Source organism: Orcinus orca, chromosome 3, assembly GCF_937001465.1.
Source record: "Orcinus orca chromosome 3, mOrcOrc1.1, whole genome shotgun sequence".
Taxonomy (NCBI): domain Eukaryota; kingdom Metazoa; phylum Chordata; class Mammalia; order Artiodactyla; family Delphinidae; genus Orcinus; species Orcinus orca.
In genome coordinates, this window is record NC_064561.1 from 111343581 (window position 1) to 111364746 (window position 21166).

Consider the following 21166-nt stretch of genomic DNA (forward strand, 5'->3'; position numbering starts at 1 on the left):
TTAAGTAGTAACAATTAATAAACCAGACATAAAAAGGAGGTTGCAGAGGTATTAGAGATGTATAAAGAAAGCTGTAGAAAAGCATATACCCCCTGCTCCCTGAAATAGGAAGCTCTATTGCTACCAAAGGCAGCAACTGGAAAAGAGATTCAATACTTGATTTGAATGACCTCATATTGGCTTAAGAATCAATGACTGGAGACTGACCACTGATCTCTCTACTACACTTTGAAGACTTTAGAGTAATATATGACTCTTAATCTTCTGAGTATCCATAATATCTGGCTCTAAATGAATAAATAATTTGATGAACGAATAAATGAAGAATGAATAGGCAATACTATAAAAATGCTATGGAATTTTTGTTTCTATAGGGTCATTTCCAGTTTCTATTTTGTATTCTCTAAACCTGAAGAGAAATTTTAAGTAGCATGTTAAAAGTAAATGCTAGGGCTTCCCTGGTGGCGCAGTGGTTGAGAGTCTGCCTGCCTATGCAGGGGACGCGGGTTCATGCCCCGGTCCGGGAAGATCCCACATGCCGCGGAGCGGCTGGGCCCGCGAGCCATGGCCACTGAGCCTGCGCTTCCAGAGCCTGTGCTCCGCAACGGGAGAGGCCACAACAGTGAGAGGCCTGCATACCGCAAAAAAATAAAATAAAATAAGTAAATGCTAGCTGTACTTCCATCGTCTCAACTTCAGACGGAAACTCTGTGTGTCACATACCATTATTTTATGTGGGTATACATGAAGTACTAGAGAGACATTTAGAGAAATTTCTTCGATTGTTGAATCACAGCCTTACAAGTCTTCAACTATTTGTGCACATTGAAATGAGAGTCAAGGAAGATAATAATCATACTTGTAATATTTTAGATTTTTTAGGAGAAGATATTGTTGTATTCCTTAAGTAATTAAAATCCATGAAATGTAATTTAAAATGAGAATCACTAGCAGAAAGAAAAAATATAATAAAGCTGACAAAATTCAGGTGTGGAAGAGAAGAGGTGGCAGGTTTGAGGTAAACTCCTTAATTTTTCCTAGAGGAGAGCAAGTTGATTTGGTCTAACAATGATAAACCAAGATATTAGAGGGATAGGCCTGTTATTTAGAACTGTCATGGGACTAGCAATGTTACCCTTGGGAATGAGACTAGAGGTGAGGTGAGAGAATTTCAATTTCTATTATACTTCCATTGTCATTTGAATGTTCCCTTTCCTCACCAATATATTTTCAACCATTAAACTATTGATAGTTTTTACACAATTTTACTGAGATGCATACCCCTAGAGGTAGCCAAAAGGTCTTGAATTACAGGTTTTAACTAATAAACAAAAGTTTTTCATCCATTGATAAAATCTTTGAATAGCATGCAAAGTCATCCAGGTTTGGACAAACCTCAGAAAGTTGGCATTCAGCTCCCCTCTCTTCCCACCTATAAACAGCATAAAAATAAAGGAAGCGTCACTGGACACCACACTAGCACAGCTCTTCCTGACACACATCTTTATTATCATTTTCTCAAGTAATTTTTAAAAGTCTGGTTCTTAATGCAGAATCCTATTAAAGACAAACAAAATGAAGCAAAAGAATTTAACATATTTTACACCCCTTCCCTTAATTCCACCTGCCAAGATCCTCATTCTTGGGGCCACTTGTTATCATTCTGGATGTATTACTTATCCAATATGATTTTTAAATCAACTGTTATATGTAAAGCTAGGCATTTTGGAGGCTTGAAGGGGTATAGAGACTGAAATATATAGTACATAGAATTCTAAGTATGTAAGTTCATTAATATATTTTCTTCAACTTCCAGCTAACAATACCATGACAGTTTATTGTGGATCCAAACAATTCCTCTAAGGAATGAGAACACCAACTTTGAGCTCATTCAATAAACATGGGTTTAGCATCTAAATGAGAGTCTTTTTCCTGCCAGTTTGTTTCCCTCCCATCATCACTCTACCTCCTTCAGCAAGTCTTTTTAAAGAATCAGTGACCCATTGATAGGCGCACTCATGGTGTGTGCAGCCCTATTGTTTAACACTGTGAAGTTCTGTCTGCCAGACGGTGCCATAGGGAAACGTTGTCACTGGCAGGTGGCTGGTTTGCTTTGATGTTGCAATACCTATTTCTGGCGAAGATGCTTTGCCCTCCTTATTTTGCGATTCCATCTCCCTTACAAAAAGCTGTCTTCCCAAGAGGCTTCCCCCGTGTCACGGAGCAGAGTTCATTTCTATCAGGCCTCAGGTTGATAGCCATCACAAGAGTAATGTCCACACATAAGAAATTGTGATAATTAAGCTTTTTTTCTTTGCACAGAATAACTAATTGTAAAAACTGGCAGTCAGCCTGCCATTTGAAAGTGAAGAAAACATCTTGTTTTAACATCTGAGCAGGGATTTTTTTTTGTAATCTGTAAACAATTGGACCATATGTAGTGTGATGGGAAACATGAAGGCTGTGGTAGAACATCACTGAAGGAACCTTGTGTTTAATCACTGTTCTTTGATTCACTGAAATAGAAATTAGCTTTTTAAGCTAAAAAATGGGTTTTATCATGATTTTAAAGAGACAGTTCTTTTTCTTAAAATAGCAGACAACACCGACAGTTTACCAAGTCATTACTGTGAGACAGGCAAAGGAATTCCAATTTTAAAAAAGTAAATACTTTTTTAAGACACCTAAACAGGTAACAGATGTAGCCATGGGCTTTTATAGCCTTTGTTTTGGCCCACAATCCACTTCAGTGATACAAAGAATCTTTACACAATATGGTTCATCTTAGGGGGTAAGTTTTTTCTAAATAAATCCTGTTGTTAAAGTTAAGTTAAAAAACAGATTATATCTGATTAAGTTAAAAGTTTTAAAAAACGAAGCGATATCCTGTCCTAATTTTTGCTATATTTTCCAGCTTACTATATATAGCATCAGCAACTTAACTATGATGTTAAAAAAAGTTAACTGTTGGCTTTCAACGCATAACTGTTTAAATCCTTATATTTTATGAATGTTTTTTATATACTATGATTACATTTCTTTATATTCAGTTGATGATACCTAAAGAAAAATAAAATGATCAAGAGAATTTTGAAATCATGACAATAGCAACAATCTGTAACACTGTATAAAATAAACATGTGTCCGAAGAAAGGAGAGAGCTAGGTTCTCTGCCTGGCTTGATGTTAGCTAAATTTCAGTTTTTATATGAATAACTTTGTCTTTCTGTGCCTTAGTGCCCCTCTTCCCAAAAAATAGATGGTTAGATCAGATCAGTGATTTATAAAGGCAGAGGGGATAGGGCAAATCAGAATCACCTGAAGAACTTTTGCAAAACACTCCTGGGAGAAAAGTCTTCTTTCACTTCCTCTTATCCTAACTTGGCCCACCCATCACTATGTGGTAAGTCACTCTTGCCATTTCAGAGAACTGTTGACCTATAGTATCACTCAATAATGGTCTACTTAACATTACTGAAGATTTAAAAGCATCTGTATCACATTTTTCACCCTAGACTCAAATGTTTTTGACTTGATAAAGTTTTGACTGTTTTAATTTTGATCTTTTTGTATATCTTATTGGGTCATTTCCCCACAGTCAATTTAAATAGGAAGAACATGGGTACTGATGCTTTGCCACACACCCCTCTATGCCTCAACTGGCTTCCAACTTCAGTGTTTTTTGGAAAGCTGCACTCACAGGTCTCAGCCAGCAAGTTGACAAGAGTGTTCCATTTCTCTTCTGTAAAAGTTGTACTTACCTTGTTTTTGTGAAACCAACCTCCGTTTCCAAGGAAACAAGAACAAAAAGGCAGTTGGCAGCTAGCATCTGGGACTTAGAACTCTCACATGTCAATTTCAACTGCTGGCTGCCGGCTTAAACCTAAAAATGTGGAATATTAAAATCACCTTCAGATTTTTAACACACAAAAGAATATCGAATCAATTTTTTCTTAATTTTTAAATAATTGGATTTAGTAGCCAATCATTTAAAATCTCCTTCAAAATAATATAACTAATTAAATGTCTTTTAATTGCTAGAAATAACTCAATACAACTCAAGTTTTATTTTAAAACAGTAGGCACACATATATAGCAGAGATTTTTTTTCAATTTTACACCATTTGTTTTTGAAAGTTTCCTCTTTTTACATAAATTATGTTGTGGCTTTCTTCTTATGACTTTCTATATTCCCAACTCCTAACTTCTTTCTTTAATTTTAATTTTTTGATCTCCTGTCTTTTGTTTTAGCCATTCAGCTTTGTGGTCATTTTATTGTTTTCATAAAGCATTTTAGTGATGAGGCATCTTAAAGATGTAATTCTATAATCTTAGGCCTGTATATCCGCATTAATACAATTTGCTTCTTCTGAGTAGCACCTGCTTGCCTCCCATGGCTCCATCCCTCACAGTTGACCAGTCCTCACAATTCTGCAGTCTTCAGACCTTCTTACTTCATGGCTCCGGGATTCATTTGGGTTTTTAGACTCCTGCTAAAAGACAAATCTAGCTGGAATGCAAGATTTTCATAGGGAAGCAGCAAGAGATGAGTTTTTTTTTTTTTTGCATGGAAGGCATAAACTTGTGAAAATACTTTAGGCATTTAGACATTCATAGGAAGTGATTAATTGCCAAGAAAACAGAGTTTCAGATTGATACCTACACTCCATATTGGGTCATATTATGTTTTTTTTCTACGACTTGGTTACCGTCTGCCAGTTAAAAATGTAGGTCTTCTAGAATTTCTCTTTTGATTGTTTTGTTATTTTATAGTACACCAGGTCCTCTGAACTCCAGGGTGCTTGTGGATGGATATTAGTAGGTAAAAATTTGCAGAATATTATACATGCAGTTATTTTTCAGATCTGCAGTGTGGATTCGTCATTTTATTACTTTTTATCAGTAGCCTATTTGTAATGAACTATGGGATGATTTTGTATAACTTCAGAAATTGTCTCCATGCTAGAATTTTGTGAATAAATATGCTTCCTTTTCTACAAAATAGAACTATAGGAGATATGGAGATAACAAAATTAGGAAGGAGCATTATCTATTGTAATTTCTAATTTTTATATCCTGGAATATGTATATTTACAATTCTTTAATTTGTTTTCTTGGCACAACATCCTAGAAATTATACTTTTCATTTACAAATTCAGATAATGTTTAATGCTTTCACTTTTTTGGGGGGGGAGGGGTGGGAAACATGGAATTCTCATGTTCAAGATCTTTGGCTATTGTTAGAAATCCAACATTTCATAAGGATGGAAATAAGCATACTTGCTTACAAACCATAATAAAGGTTATGCAAGTAACACTTTGTAAAGAATAAATATATGTTATGAATGGTAACATTAATCCCCTAAGTTTGAGAAATCCCCAAAGTAAGGAAAATATTGCAAACTTTATTCCAAAATTCAGTCAAATTAAACAATAAGACTAATCTCAAATATTATTGTTTTTAGAATACTTTTAGTTTGAAATATAATTCACATACCATAAAATTCACTGTTATAAAGAATACATATCCATGGTCTTCATATATACACAATGTTGTAAAACGATCACCACTATCTAATTCCAGAACATTTTTGTCACCCTACAAAGAAATTCTATACCTGTTAGTAGCCACTGTTCAATCCTTCCCTCTATTCTCTGACAGTAGCTAACCTACTTTCTGTCTCTATGAATTTGCCTATTCTGGACATTTCATATAATAGAATCATGTAATATGTAACCCTTTTGTGTTTGGCTTCTTTCATTAAGCATGATATTTTCAAGGTTCATCCAAGTTGCAGGATAAATCAGTGCTTTATTCCTTTTAACGTTCCATTGCATGAATATAATTACCCAATATATTTATCCATTCATCAGCTGATGGAAATTTGTGTTGTTTACATTTTTTGACTATTATGAATCTTGCTGCTGTAAACACCCATGTACAATTTTGCATGAACGTGTTTTCAGTTCTCTTGGGTAAACACATAGGAAGGGAATAGCTGAATCATATGGTAATTCCAAAATATTAGTTTAATTGAAATAATACAAATAATTTCTTTATAATGTTGGAAATGGGACCAAAAACACAGAAGAGTATGCAATTTTACCCACCTACGTTTTTTTTTAAAACCTTATCAACAACAAAAAAACAGCAAGCAAACACTTAGGTCGAGTTAATTCATTGTTGGCAGAGTGGTATTTCTGTTTGTGTTTTTGTTTTTATTTCTGTAATGAGATTTTAGTAACAAAGGATTTAGTGCAACATATTACTCAGATATTGGGTATATTAACTCCATTTTAAATGTCAAGAAAAAAATCCAGATATAGACTCAGAATATCTGGGTAAATTAGATATTCTGTAACCTAATAATCATAATGTATCAATATCTGAGAACAAAGGTTTTAATTCATATTCAACATAAGAGAGAAAATCATTTTATTTTAAATAAATAAACTGATGTACAAAGAATTCAGTAAGAAAATGTCTCTATGTTCTCATAATCATTCTTTACCTACTCAGTTATTGTTGAAATGCTTCAAATGTACTCTTATTTCATTGAAAGAACTACACTTGACCTTTGAACAACAAGGTTTGAAAAACAAGGGTTTGAACCGCGTGGATCCACTTATACTCAATGTTTTTTCAATAGTAAATACCACAGTACTGATCTGCAGTTGGTTGAATGCAGTTGGTTGATCTGCAGTTGGTTGAATCTGCAGATGCGAATACGAAGAAACCTCAGATAAGGAGGAACCACGTGTATCAGGGAGGGCCAACTATAACTTACAGGCAGGATTTTGACTGTGTGGATGATCGGCGACCCTAAGCCCCACATTGTTCAAGGATCAACTGTAGTTTAGCCTAGTTTTTCACTCATTGGCTTATAATAACGACATGTAACTGAGTTTGGAGTTTCAGACTTAACAACATTTTACTTCGTACTCTTCTCTTTTTATATGTATGCATTTGTGTGTGTGTGTGTGTTTGTGTCTTTTCAAAGTATGAATATATATTTAAAGTGCATATATATATATACACTTTATAAAGTACATATACTATATAAAGTATATATTTGCATTTTATAAAGTCTATATATGTGTGTGTGTATACATATACACACACACATGTATGCACGTGTGTGCATGTACTCTGTCTCTCCCCCTCTGTCATTATAATCAGGAAGACTTTGAGCATCTCCATTTTGTAGTGATATTTACCAGTGCTAGCAATTTACTTCCTCTTTTTTTTGCGGTACGCGGGCCTCTCACTGCTGTGGCCTCTCCCGTTGTGGAGCACAGGCTCCGGACGCGCAGGCTCAGCGGCCATGGCTCACGGGCCCAGCCGCTCCACAGCATGTGGGATCCTCCCGGACCGGGGCACGAACCCCGTGTCCCCTGCATCGGCAGGCGGACTCCCAACCACTGCGCCACCAGGGAAGCCCTACTTCCATTTTTACAAAAAGAAACTGTCAATGACTTTTTACAGAGAATCTTATTTTAACTTAATTTTCTTTCTTGAAAAGGAATAATAATAAAGTCATATTTACAAAATTAACCCAATTGGCCTTTTGTTTGTAAAACAAACTTTTATTCAGACATTTCTTATTATCATTTATTGAGCATAGCCTATGTAAGTCAAAGAAGTTTAAAATAATAGGCTGGACAAAGCTGCTCTATTTTAAAAACAGAAATAAAAAGGAGGTACATGGACTATCTAATGCTACATCATCCTCTGGGAAATATTGCCCTTTATTAAGAGAACTTCTTCTTTCTCAATGTCTTTTATTCCCTTTTCTCCTCCCGATAATACTCACTTCCCCTCTGTCAACCTCCCGCACAGTCTTTCACTTGCTACTTCCTTTTTAGTTATCCAATTATTTATCAACGTACTTTTTCATCTAAGTACTTTCATACCTAGTCTGGCTCAGACCACTCAGTGATTCTCATTAAATCAATTCTACTAATATTTATTAAATGCCTACTAGGTTCCTAACTCTTTTTGAGAAGTTCCTGGATACAGAGAAAAGTAGAGTACTAAGGAAATCCAAATAAGACATCATTCTTGCCTTAGTGTAAATATGATGTATATACACAAAAAATGAGAGAAGATAAGGATATGAGACAACATGTATTTCTGAAGACAAACAAGATAGATGAACTGGATTAGCAAGAGACAATTTCAGAGAAGAATGAGGATAGCACTGGATAAGTAAACCAAAGAGGGGTGACTACCTTAATGTGTCTTTAAGTATATCCTGGGAGAGATCTCATTTTATCAAATTTTATGAACTAACACCTTACCAAGAGAAAAGGGCACCAAAAATCCCACAACACAAAAAGGGTCAGTGGCGTGGGAAGTAAGAAAACATCTAACTTGGGTTAGTCCTTTATGGAAAGTAAGACTCTCTGATGACAAAAGAATGGTCTACTAAGATTCAAGATAAGTTGGTAACAAAATGTTTGAGCATTAGATCCCCCAAATGATATGAGTTCAATGTTGGCCATTATATAAATCAAGTTTCTATAAGCTGAGATAATATAGACAAAAAGAAGCAAGTGACCCATTGTCTAGAGGTAGACATAGGAATATGACATGTGGACATGAGGGTGAGGACTTGGAAGGGGAGAAAGTATTTTAAAATATATCAGTGGGGTTGCAGAGTAATAAAATTGTGTGAAGTGGAGTTAGTGAATTGGGAGAGAGCCAGTTTATACTATACCTAATGAGTTTGCATCTGATACTATGTTGGATCGTGACACTTCCTTAGGCCCTGGTGACCAGGTATCTGGCATGTGGAAAATCAGATATGAGATTGAATTTGCAAGGGGCTTCACCCTATAACTAATTGCAAATTACAATATGACAAAAATGGGAGAGGCAGATTTGAGTTTTGTCCTTGGTAAGTCTTAATTGAAATCATTACGATAGATGCATTCCTAAGGCTTTGCCTTGCCAAACTTCTCCAACCTCTCCACCCATGCCCCAGTCTTATTAAACTGCCTAGATTCCTGCAGTAGCAAGTCAGTGCCATCTTTGTCTTCTTAGAATTTATTGCTATCTTTGTCTCTTTAGTGTTCACAACTTTCTAGAAGCTTATAGAATCTAAACTGCTTTATATGGATTGTTCTCCTTTGTAATACTAATATTTCCACTTTACTATCCTTTGATGGATTATAAAACACTTTCAGTGACATGATACCATATAACTTTGTCATATTGCAGGGTAGGTATGACCATTTTTGGAGGTCTGAGAAGTCGAATGCTTTAGTCACAGTTACATACATTTCATTCAAGCATAGTCAAAACTAGAACTCAGGTATTTAGACTCTGGCCCTTTAAAGTGTAGAAGATTCCTCACACTGCTGAATTGCAGTAAGGGGTAAGCCCTATACATAGTACAAGTAGAATATATAGCCCTCGGGAGATTGTTAGAGTGACAAGTATGTGATAGGGAAAGTAGCACTGAGGTACAAATTCTCACCCTGAAACCATAGCAAATGCAAATAAACACACACATATACGTATATAATCTTAATAATATAAAACGCTATCTGTTGATTGTTTATTATGCCCTAGGCATTGGCACAATACATGATCTACAATTTCTCATTTAAGTCTCACAGTAACTTTATTGGAAACTGATGCTTACATAAGTGAAGTCACTTGGGCTTGGTCTTGTTTTCTTAATTTTAATATACAATTATTAATTTTCTGAAGAATCAATACCAAATTAAGTGTAAATGTCTACTCATCTTAATTAAAAATATATATTTGAAAAAATATGACTCAAAATAGAATATATATATGCAAATAGTATATAAATGAGCTACAAATATGTGAGGAAATATGTTGGACAAAACACTATATGACATACAGATATACCACATAGTTATTTATGTAATATATTATTATAAATATATACTTATATATGTGTATAATATTACAGTTTAAATGATTCAATTTGCTTATTAGACTATTCATTTACTCTGAGCGAAAGCCATTAAGAAGATAGGGGATTACTGGTGATGTAAGGCAGATTTTTAAATTTAATGCAGTGTGTTCTTTCCATGATTTTAATCCAGCACATTCTACGTCTGTCATGTGTCTACATTATGCAGTAAGCCAGTGAACCCTGGGTAATTACATAAGAAAGAGAAGAGAGGTGATTTCAAAAACAAAAAAATACTAAAAAAAAGAGTTATGCCAAGTCAATGTAATCAATTTGAGTGTTTCCGATGACAGAAAATTATTATTTGAAATTCAGAAGAGCCTTTTGAATTCCATTTTAGGTATTCATTTCAATAGTATATCTCATCAAAATTGTAGTCCCAGTGATACAAAACTGTAAAATTGATCTGAGTCATGTCTGTATTCTTCACTTGCCGATTAGATGTTGAAGGTGCTAATGAACTGTGAAATGGCCAAAGGCAGGCAGCCATGGGGAAAAAAGAGAGAAGTCACAGACCTGGATCACCACAAAAGGAGTAATTAGTCACTGAATAATGGGGAATTCAACTACATTAAACCTCTATCTGCTGCATGTATTTTCTATCAAAACTTGCTAGAAATGTAGTTCAAAATCCATTTTCTAAGGTTCTAAAGACTGTGTCCATTACATTGACTACAGCTAAAAGTATCTACTCAGAGTCCTCAAGGTGGATTGAGGATAGAGAACACAGCCATTTTTCCCATGAAAGGTGGATCATTAGATGATAGAACAAATATATGTTTGCAGGTTATCCTATTCCAAATTGTAGAATATATTCTCTCTATATTAATAGATATATGTCTGTTCTGCACCGAGATTATAGATGTTTTAGCCTAGCTCCTCTCATCAGTGTAGAATTTTTATTGTACTAATTTTGATTATTTTCTGTGACCCTATTGATATATGTAGCAAGTTTTGTTGTAGATTTATTGGTCCATGATTGATTTCAACATTATCAAGCTTGTGTTTGGAAGATAGCAAAACATAATTTGGTGCTATGTATGTGTGACTGTGTTTGTGTGCACATGCCAATGCATATGAATAGATTTTATTTCACGGTACCAAGAACCACTAAGGCCAAAGAACCTGGACAATGGCTTATAACTTTTAATCCACATAATGACTATAAATATGGATATATAAAATGACTCTTAGGCAATGAGTTCTTTCTAGTTTACTGAGTCAGGAATCATTTTCACTAAACTAATAACATAATTTTTAGATAGAATTTAGATTCTGAAAACATACTTTGCAAGCATTTTCATTCTCATTGTTTCCCACCCTGTTTTTTTTTGGCTTTCAAACAGAATACTTTTTCTTTTTTTTTTCCTTTTTGGCTTGAGAAGGAGGAAAAGATGTGTTCTGCATCTCTCTTTATCATCTTGGATCTCATGGAAAAGAAAATAAAACATTTCTTCTCTTTCTGTTTTGTTTCTAGGATTTCAGGGTTTTTTCCCCAGACACTTGACAATATAACTGGTAACTGTATTTATACAATTTCCTTATCAAGATCTTTAGGAGCAAAAGAAATAGGATATGCAACTTTAATTGGAGATGATCTTAACTTTCTAGTCCAGTATCACAGGTGTGTGTCATTATAGGAATATAAACAGATTATTTCATCAACTTCTGCAGGCAGTGTCAAAAATCTGTCATGAATTTAAGTTTGATTGTCCAGGAACTCACCTTTAAACATTAATGTTTTATTTGCATTGTCAATGCCATGCAATAAAATGGTGGTTATTTCTTAATGTGTTTAAGTAAATTACAATAAATTAGGGTAAGAGTTTATCTCCAAAACATCTTCCAGGGAATCTGTAAGTCTTCCTCAATGCTCAAGATTCTAAATATTGGCTAGCTTATTTTGGAATTGGTCACTATTACTGGAATCCTTTTTTTTTTTTCCCCCGTTTAGTTTTTCTTTAATAGAGTCTCTCACTTGTCCTGCCTCTGATAGTTCCTTTCTTGTTTGAGATATTACCTCACTGGACTTTGATAACTATGATCCAGACAATCTTTTTAAAATAAAGCATGTTCTTCACCTTGGAATCTTGGTATTGCTATTGTTGTGATTAATATTATTCCTACTACTACTACACTTCTTTCTGACATGTCACTGCAAAGAAGTGGGAGATGGACAAAACCATCTATACCCTCTAAAATGAGTAACTCTGTGTATCATATGATTCACCTCCCTGGCCACATCTAATTTTTTTCTTGGACTTTGGGACCTGAATTTGTGCATGTTAGTTCCATGTGGGTGCAAAGTCTGTGATATCATATGGACACAGGGATTGAGGGCGCCCTTTTTAGAGCTGCCATGACCACAGGGTGAGCAAAGATAAGAGATTATGCAGACTAGGAGAAGGAGGTGGAGTGAGTAGTGGAGTTCCCGCGGGTAGTGATACTTTATTTCACTTATGTAAGACCCTCCTCTATTCACTAACAAGGACTGTATCCCATGTTTTTGTTTGTTTGTTTTACTTTAAGCTACTTTGCACTGATTTCTTTGTCTTAAAGCTAAATATGCCTTAAGATTACACTTACGGAACTTATAGTTTTATAATTTGAGTCACTTGGGTTGTTCTTATGCTAAGTTTGTTTTCTTTGAAAAAATCCAAAGCTTACCAAAAGCTTGCTTTTATAAGGGATTTTTGGGGGATAATAAAACTGTATCTTGATTATGGTGTGGTTATATAGCTGTATGCATTTTTCAAAACTCATAGAACTGTTCACTAAAAAGAGTGAATTTTACTATACATAATTTAAAAATAAATTTTTAAAACATGCTTTTCAAGATTCTGGCTATACCACCATACAATTTTGATGTTTTTATCTATCTGATAAAAGCAATATGAAATCAGAATTATCAATCTCCCCCTTTTGCTTTGGAATATGAGTTTCAGGAAGACAGACATTGTCCTATTTAAGGCTTTATCCTGATACCTAGCATATTATAGTCATTTAAGAAATGTTGTTGGATAAATGAATGAATGAAAGAATACTTGTATATTATATGATGCAAATCATAGCCAGAATATATTGAATGCCCAGTTTCACTAGTCAAATACCAAACACATGTCTGAAGAATGTATATGGTTTATAGAATTTGTATATTGTAAACTATGAAGATACGCAGTAGGTATAGATATGCCTTTCTTTTCTTTCTTTCTTTCTTTCCTTCTTCTTTCCTCTTCCTTCCTCCTTCCTTCCTTCCTTTTTCTTTCTGTTTTTCTTTCTTTTCTTTCCCTTTCTCTCTCTCTCTCTCTCTCTCTCTCTCTCTCTCTTTCTCTTTCCCTCCCTCCCTCCCTTCCTTCTTTTTTCCCATTCCTTCCTTCCTTCCTTTCTTTGGAGCTTATCATAATCCTTCATAATACGGCTCTCATCCATTATGTATTTTCTTGTCTCCACATTTTCCTGTTTACTCATTCCACACATATTTCCTAGCTTCTATCACTTGTCCCATAGAATCTGGACTACGATGGAATGTCAGGTTCATGCTTCAGAAATCTTGATTCTGTTAGTGAAATTTTGTCTGTGAACTTTCAGTTATACTCACTTAATATTCATGTCCACCTAGTACCTACCTCACCATAAATGAAGAAGCAGAGGCATTGATTGGTTGAGACATAAGTTAACTTGCCAAGATTACAAAACTATTAAGAGACTAAGAGCCAGCTCTGGATTCAGACCCATGCTTGTAATTGCAAACTGTCCACTTTTGTTATCCCCCATGTTCACATAACACATGATGTGCTCCCCCACTCTTCTATTATGAATGTGCTCACTCAACATGTCTCTGGCTATGATCTGTTATTGTTGTTGTTAATATGAGCTCTTCCAAATAATTTCCTCTTCATCTAAACTTCTACTTTACTTATTCTTTAGCTTAATCAAACACTGCACTCTATCTACTAAATTCCTACCATGTGCAGGAACTCAATGTTCCTTATATAGGCATGGATCTGACATTATCAATTCATTGAATAATGAGTCATCTGATTGGCTCCGCATGGTTTAGAGCTGTCATCTATTTTTCAGAATTAGGCCTACTTTAAATATTAGAACCGTTAGTATAGTCAGACTTACATTTTTTAAAATACTTTTTTTTAAAAGCCGTCTTGGGTTCATAGCAAAATTGAGCAGAACATCCACAGATTTCTCATACATCCCTTGTTCCCACACATGCCTCCCTTGCTGTCAACATCTCCCAACAGAGTGCTTTATTTATTGTAATAGATGAGCCTACTTTGACACATCATTCTCACCCAGAGTCCAGAGTTTAAGGTTCATTGTAAGCGGTGTACATTTCGTGGGTTTAGACAAATATATGTCATGTATCCACCGTCACAGTATCAAACAGCCTAGTTTCACTGTCCTCAAAGCCCTCCGTGCCCCACCTACTTATTTCTCCCTCTCCCTTAATCCCTGGCAACCACTGATCTTTTTACTGTCTCCATAGTTTTGCCTTTTACAGAATGTCATATAGTTGGAATCATCCAGTATATAGCCTTTTATATTGGCTTATTTCACTTAATAGTATGCATTTAAGTTTCCTTGATGTCTTTTCATAGCTTGATAGCTCCATTATTTTTAGCACTGAGTTGTAATCCATTATCTGATTGTACCACAGTTTATCTATTCTACTGAAGGACACCTTGGTTGCTTCCAAGTTTTGGCAATTATGAATAAAGCTACCAAAAGGTTTATATTTTCAAAGTGAACATTTACTCCCATTGCCCTAAACAAATGGGTACATATGTGTGCATGTGTGTTATACATATATGTATGTATACACATATATATGTATATAAATATTTCAGTATATAGACAGAATATAATTTCAACTTCCATATATGTAGTAAATAGGTGTGTTTTCAGAACAAGAAGAAATAGAATCTGAATATCAGTCCATCAGAAAGCTTACAATATGAGCTATTTGAAGAACAATCGTGCTCAATCATTATGAACTTCTTTGCATTTGAATTGACAAAGGGTAAAAGAATATGAAGATTCATGGAAACACTCTTCCATTCACATACTGTTATGTCAACCAGTATTCCCCACTTAGTAACTTCTTGGCATCCACATGAGTTACTAAGGTCACTTATTTTGGTATATTAAGTGGAAAAAGAAAAAAAGAGTCTCTGAGCAAAGAAACTTCAATTAATTTAAAACATAAAATAGGCTTAAGAGCGATGTAGAGAACAAACATACGGACACCAAGAGGGGAAAGCAGGGGCTGGGGGGTAGGGATGGGACGAATTGAGAGATTGGAATTGACATGTATACACTAATATGTATAAAATAATAACCTGCTGTATAAAAAAATAAAATTCAAAAAAAATTTAAAAGAAAAAAATAAAACATAAAATAATATGCTCTAAAATAATAACTGCATTTTAACAAGTTCATTAAACATTTTCTCAAACTCATAACCATTATTTTGCTTAGTCGATGTTTTCTCAAAGGAGACTTCATTCATTTTAACTGCTTAGACTAGATGATGAAGGAAGAAATTTGCTTTTTTATTTACATTTTACCACTGATAATTTTTTATTAAAAACACTAGCACAAAAGAGCACATTGTGACTTTAATCAGTGCTAACTTTCCAGGGCAATGCTTTGTTTTACATTTAAAACTTTAGAGTTATGTTTGTGAATAATACAAAATAAGATATCCCTAGAAATTACTAGAATACTGTTACAAAATTAATATATGTCCACTGTTTAACATAAACATAAGCACAAATACAGATTAATGATCTCTGTTTTATAATAATGATCTTTTTGGAGGTATCAATAGATAAGAATTGCGATATTTAGAATAAAGAGAAATTATACTGTATTAAAATGAGTTATCACAGTAGTGATTTTTAAAAATTTATTTCAAGTTTGTTTGAGAGCAGATAAATCAAAACTGACCATCTGAGATTTCTAAAACACCATTATCATCATCACTCATATTTTTCCATTCCAAAATAACAATACCCATAGATTTTCTTCTTTTTTATTTTTCAGTATGTGAAATGTGTTTCAGAACATGTTTTAAAACCAATTCATTACTGGCGTTATCTCCTAATCAGTTAATATGCACAAGCAATTTCTTACTACTCACAAAACCCATAAAATCTGGAAAATACACATTATTATTACTTACAAATTAATCTTTTTAAAAACGATTAAGTGAATAACTAAAGAGAAAACCAGGGTGTTGTGAATAGGGTAAAATTTTATTTTGGGTATAGCTCATATTAGATTTTTTGGTAGATTGTAGTTTTTTCCTTAAATTTCTATTATAATAGTTTTTTAAAGATGACTTTCTTGGATTTTCCAAGTAATCTTATAATCTATAATAATGACAGTCACATCATTCTGAGTATTATACATCTGATTTCTTTAACCTCTCTTACTGCATGGGCTAAACGCTTTAGTACAGTCTCAAAGAGTAACTTTAAAGTGATAAGTCCTATCTTGTTACCGCATTGAATGGTAATACTTATAATGTATCTTAATTAAAATGACACATGCTGGAGATTTCTGTTGAATAGCTTATAAATCAAGGAAATTTTCTTCCTAGTTTGCTAAGAGTTTTTTTTTTTTAATAAAGAATAAATTTGTGCTTTATCAACTTCTTTTGCAAGATTTATTGAGGTGATCATAATTGTTCTTTAATCTGTTTATGTAATTATGTTAATAAATTTTCTTATATTAAACTAATTCTATGATAATGGTCATAAGGCATCATTCTTTTAATAATATTTTTATAAAGAACAGCATCATTTTAATAACACTGTATTTTACTTGATAATCTTGTATTAAGGATTTTCACATCTTTCTTGTTTAAAATTAGGTTTCCTTGAGTATTATCCTTGCCCAGCTTTTAAATTAGCATTATGATAGTCTCACAAAATTTGCTAAATAACTTACTCTCCCTTTTCCTTTCCCTCCCTCCCTCTCCTTCTCTCTCTCTATCCCCCACCCCACCCTTTCTCTCTGCACTAGAACATTTACTTAACAAAGAATTATTTGTTCATTGCCATTTTTGTTAGAATTAAACTATTGGGCTTTGGTCCTTGATAGGAAAATATCTCTCTTCTATGTAATATATTGTACAGTTACTGGTCTACTAGGGATCTGTATTTCTTGAATCTGGTGATTTAAGTTTCCTAGAAAATATTTTTATCTATCTGTTCAAACATATTTGTATAAATATTTATATATATAAAGTTATACATACTAATCTCACACTTCTTAAAATCTCTGAATATACACATATGTACCCCAGTTTTTTAATATTAATTTTTGCCTCACTCTCTCCTCTAAACCAGTTGATCAGGTTTTCCAAAGGTTTGTCATGTTTACCAGTCTTTTCAGAAAACTGCATTTTAGTTTTCTTGATTAATTCTGATTTGTATTATGTTTCTAATTTATTTAACTAATATTTTGGGTTTTTTAGCTTTGTTAACAGAAAATTTAGTTTACTTAAAAGGAATTTTATAGCTTTTAAATATTTTTTCAATTATATATTTTCCTTATGCCCTGCTTTAGTGACACATGACAGGTTTTGAATCATAATGTTCTCAAGTGTCATTTTTTTCAATAGTTTGTAATTTGTTTTAATTTTTTGTATAATTCACAACTAATTTAGATTATTTCCCTTAATGTGGAAATATCTATGGAAACAGAGATCTATGATCTATATATACAGAAGTACACATAACACAAGTGTATGTGTAGGTATATATGTATATATATATATGCATACATTTACTTACTGGGGAAAGTTTTCTTTAGTACCTATTATCTATTAACTCCAGCTTGTCATTTACCTTATGTAAATACATAATGTACTTACTTTTTTTCTATTCAAATTGTCAATTTCTATTTTTGTGGTGACTTGTGAACTTTTTAATATTTTTAAATTTTTATTATTTTTTATTTTTTATTGAGTTATAATAGGCATAACTTTGTATAAGTTTAAGGTATTAAAAAGTATTGAATTGATACATTTCTATATTGCAGTATGATTTACACCATGCTGTTAGCTAACACCTCTATCATGTCACATAATTATCATTTCATTTTTGTGGTGAGATCATTTGTGACCTAATTTCTTAGCAACTTTGAAGTGTATAGTACAGTATTGTTGACTATTCACTGTGCTGTGCATTAGATCTTCAGAACTTTTATCTTGTAGTTGCAAGTTTGTACCCTTTGACCAACATCTCTCCAATCTTCCCACCAATCAGTCCCTGACAAGTGTTCTACTCTGTTTCTCAACTCTGAGTTCAACTTTTTAGAGTCTACATATTAGTGATTTCACACAGTAGTTTTCTTCTTGCTCTGTCTTATCTCACTTGGCATAATGCTCTCTCAAGTTCCATCCATGTTGTCACAAATGGCAGAATCTCCTTCCTTCTCTTGGATGAATAATATTCCATTCTGTGTGTGTTTGTGTGTGTCAGTGTGTATAGTGTAATAAACATGAGAGTGCAGGTATCTTTTCTAGATCCTGCTTTCATTTCCTTTGAATATATACACAGAAGTGGGATTACTGGATCATATGGTAGTTCTATATTTAATATTTTTTGAAGAATCTCCATACAGTTTTCCACAGTAGCTGTACCTATTTACATTCCCATCAGATTGTCAATTTCTGACAAGTATGTCCCATCATTGTGGATTTGTCATTGTATTCTTACAGCCTTGTGGGGTCTGAGTTTTATATTTGAAGGTATTGTTAGTACATAGTTTTCTTTATTTTCATATATGCTTGGTGGATTAAAACTTTTATAAATATCAAATATTCATCTTTATTTTTATGTATTTTGCCTCTCCAGTTTTATTTTGTTTAACGTGAACGTGTGTCCATCGTGACTAGCATATGTTTGGAGTGTTTGCCCTAGCCTCTGAGTCCCTTTTCATTTTGAGGCTGGATGATGCTTTAGTTTGAATGTCCCAGCTTGTCCACTGTGCCCATCTTTGTTCCTATCAATGGACATTGTCATAATCCAAACTTATCTTCTAAAATGTCTAGCCGTTGATCCCAGATTTATGTATGTTATGTGTTCCTGCAATTCTCTGGAGATTGATTATACTTTAATCTTTCTATACTGATTTTGTTTCATTGAACTTGGGATCTTTATTCATGGGCTGGATTTTAAAATGATGTTATTTGTTTTAGAGATCATCTTTATACTTCAGATTTCCTGCTAGCTTATGTGTGCGATTGTGTTAAGATATTCTGTTTCTGGCGAGTGTGGCTACCCTGGCAAGATTCCTGGGCAAAGGCACCCTGACTTCATCCTGGCTCTTACTGACCTTCCCAGGGTCATCCCTAGTTAGACTGTGAGTGTTGAATGGCCTAGCTATCATTATTGTGATTCTCACAAAGTCACACTGGTCACCATGCCAGCTCTCACTTTTTATATCTACCACCTCACAGTGAGTGGATTGCCTCTGTAACTACTATCTTCTCTCATAGAAGTCCTCTCCTAGATAAGTTTTGGGCTTTGGTTTTGCCCTTCAGTCTACTTATACCCACCTTCTACCTTTTGCAACTTTCACATCATTTCTGAAATTTTGTGAAAATTTTTTGTTTTCTATCACTAATGTGGGAGGAATCACATCCCTCGCATGATACAGTGTTGTCACTGAGGAACAGCTGCCAGCAGAGAACTCTATTCCCAAACCATTTTGTATCTAGATAGGAATATGCCATTCTCCAAAGGAATGTGAACCGAAATGATGTGCTACAATGACGGTTATGAAGCAAGTGTATCTTTCCCATCTTTTCTTTCTGCACATAACAGCTGGTTGCAGAGGACAACATGGCTCAAGGGAATGGCAGAGCCACAGGGTAGAAGGAGCCAAGTTACCTGACTTATCTAATGGGGCAGTGTCACTAATGAACCCAAAACATGTGCAACAGCACTCTACTGTTACATAAGCAAGAAGCAAAACAATTGTATGAAGCCACTGAAATATTGCTTATTTTATATTATAGCTGCTAAAATTATGCTAAATCATATCAGTGACATAAGTTTGATTTCTATAAAAATACATGTCCAATATTTCCTGTGGACTTTCAACTGGAACATGTACTTAATTTTATATATTGATCGAATAAATCTCAATTCTCTTTTACATACAGATTCACTTTAAATGTTTAAGCAATGTTTTTCATAATGTTGAACTTTGAATATTGTCATGTATTACTCAAAAGTTCTGATGGATTTTCAAGTATCTGGTGGTCAGTCACTTTTGAGATAATGGAAGAAATATAATTTGTCCAAGACCACTGGTGTGTTTAACACATAAGGTTTTAATAAGAATATACATTCTAAGAATTATATGGTCATGATAGATACTTATAAACATCTTAGAAAGCTAAGTCAAACAAATGATACAACCCCCTACACATACATATACATACAATCTAGATATACACAGCATTGTTTAAAGAGGCTTACATTTGTTTTGTAAACACCTCAACATACTTGCTTCATTTATGAAGGCCAAAATAAATCTCATAAGATATTGTATATGACCACTTCTTTTCTTTATTGAGGTATAACTGACATATAATATTGTGTCAGTCTCAGGTGTATAAATAGTGATTCAATATTTGCATATATTGCAAAATCATCACCGTGATAAGTCTAGGTAACATCTATCACCATACAGATACAATTTTTCTCTTGTGATGAGAACTTTTAAGATTTATTCTCTTAGCAACTTTCAAATATACAATACAGTATGACGAGCTATAGTCACCTTGCTGTACATTACATCCTGTGACTTATTTATTTTATAACTGGAAGTTTGTACATTTTGATTCCCTTCAGCCTTTTGGTGCAACCTACACCCTAACTCTGGGCAAGTACCAATCTGTTCCTTGTGTCAATGCATTTGTGTTTGTTTTCTTTTCTTTTTTCTAAGACTCCATTACAATGAGATCATATGGTATTTGGCTTTCTCAGTCTGATGTATTTCACCTGGCTTAATGCCCTCAAGGTCCGCCCATGTTATAGCAAATGGCAGGATTTTCTTCATCGGTATGGCTGAATAATATTCCATTACATATCAGTTTCACATTATATACCACATTTTCTTTATTCATTCATCCGTCAGTGGACACTTAGTTTGCTTCCATGTCTTAGATACTGTAAGCAC